General features: G+C 49.1%; 1 pseudogene; it reads left to right on the forward strand.

The window, feature by feature from the left end:
* The first annotated feature begins 257 nt into the window (after positions 1-257).
* LOC149090892 (uncharacterized) lies at positions 258-955 on the forward strand (annotated as a pseudogene).
* The last annotated feature ends 441 nt before the right edge of the window (positions 956-1396 follow it).

The following is a 1396-nucleotide window of genomic DNA, read 5'->3' on the forward strand; positions in this document are numbered from 1 at the left end:
AAAATGTGTGCATTGTTTTCGCTACAAGCCGAAACTCTTATCCCAAATAATGGGCAATCTTCCCGCTGATCGCTTACATGGAAATAGGCCATTTGAGATCAGTGGAGTGGACTTTTGCGGTCCAATACTAGTTTCGCTGGGAATTCGGGGCAAATCGCCAGTCAAAATGTATATTGCCATATTTGTTTGCTTTACTTCGAAGGCAGTGCATCTTGAATTAGTCACCGATTTAACCTCAAATTCATTTCTGATGTGTTTATCCAGGTTCGTTGGTCGACGTGGGCTTGTCCGGAAGCTGTATTGCGGCATTGCCACCAATTTCGTGGGTGCTGCACGAACGCTGGACCTCAAAACTACGTTCCATGGCAACACAGCGGACATGGAAATGTTTGCTGCAGAGCGGGGCATGGAGTTTGTGTTCATCCCTCCTCGAGCGCCGCATTTTGGCGGCCTTTGGGAAAGCGGCGGTGAAATCCGCCAAGGGTTTGCTGCTGAAAGCGATGGGCAGCGCTCGATTACGGCAAGACGAGGTGGCCACCGTGCTGGTCGAGGTCGAGGCCGTGCTCAATTCGCGGCCAATGGTCGCTCCCAGCAGCAACCCAAACGACGGCGAAGTGCTCACGCCAGGGCACTTCCTGATAGGAGCAACGCTCGTGCCGCTGCCAATCGCGTCCACAGAGCCAGTCGACGACGCCAAGCTGACACTATTAAAAAGATGGCAGCTGACCTCCAACATCAAGCGTCGATTTTGGAACGACTGGTCAAGGGACTACCTGCTCAGCCTGCAGCAGAAGTCAAAATGGACGAAGGAGAGGCAGAACGTACAGGTCGGAGCAGTCGTGCTCGTGGGAGAGGACAACGCTCCTCCACAACAGTGGATGCTAGGCGTGGTGACGGAAGCCATAGTCGGAGGAGATGGTAGAGTGCGCGTAATTGTCGTTAAGACAAAAAATGGCACATATAAAAGGGCAATTCATCGCGTTGCACCACTGCCACTCAACTAATACACCATATTATTGAAGCCCTGCGCCCTTTCGACGCGGCCGATGTTGAGGCATTTGGATATATGCCCTTTTTTATTAATAGAATTAGAAAATAATGAAGAAATTGAATTATTAAAATTGTATAGGCTAAGAATGAATATGAAACCACTGTAAAGTAGTTGTTGTTGTACGCGCTAGCACGGGAGTGTCGCTCATCACTCAATCGCTCTCCCGCTGCTCGCGCTTAGGTGCGCTCTCTACTGGGCAAGCTGCGCTTGCGTTAATGTTAAGTTTAATAAAGTAGTACAGAATTGAACACCGGTGCCAGAAACATATTCAGAGAGACCGCAAGTTGCTGTCTACACTTTTTTTTATATAAATATATTTTACACTGTCCCATTGGAGGACCAGAC

The sequence above is a fragment of the Drosophila navojoa genome, chromosome X, assembly GCF_054131105.1.
Source record: "Drosophila navojoa isolate 15081-1374.11 chromosome X, UAZ_NAV_1.0, whole genome shotgun sequence".
Classification (NCBI taxonomy): domain Eukaryota; kingdom Metazoa; phylum Arthropoda; class Insecta; order Diptera; family Drosophilidae; genus Drosophila; species Drosophila navojoa.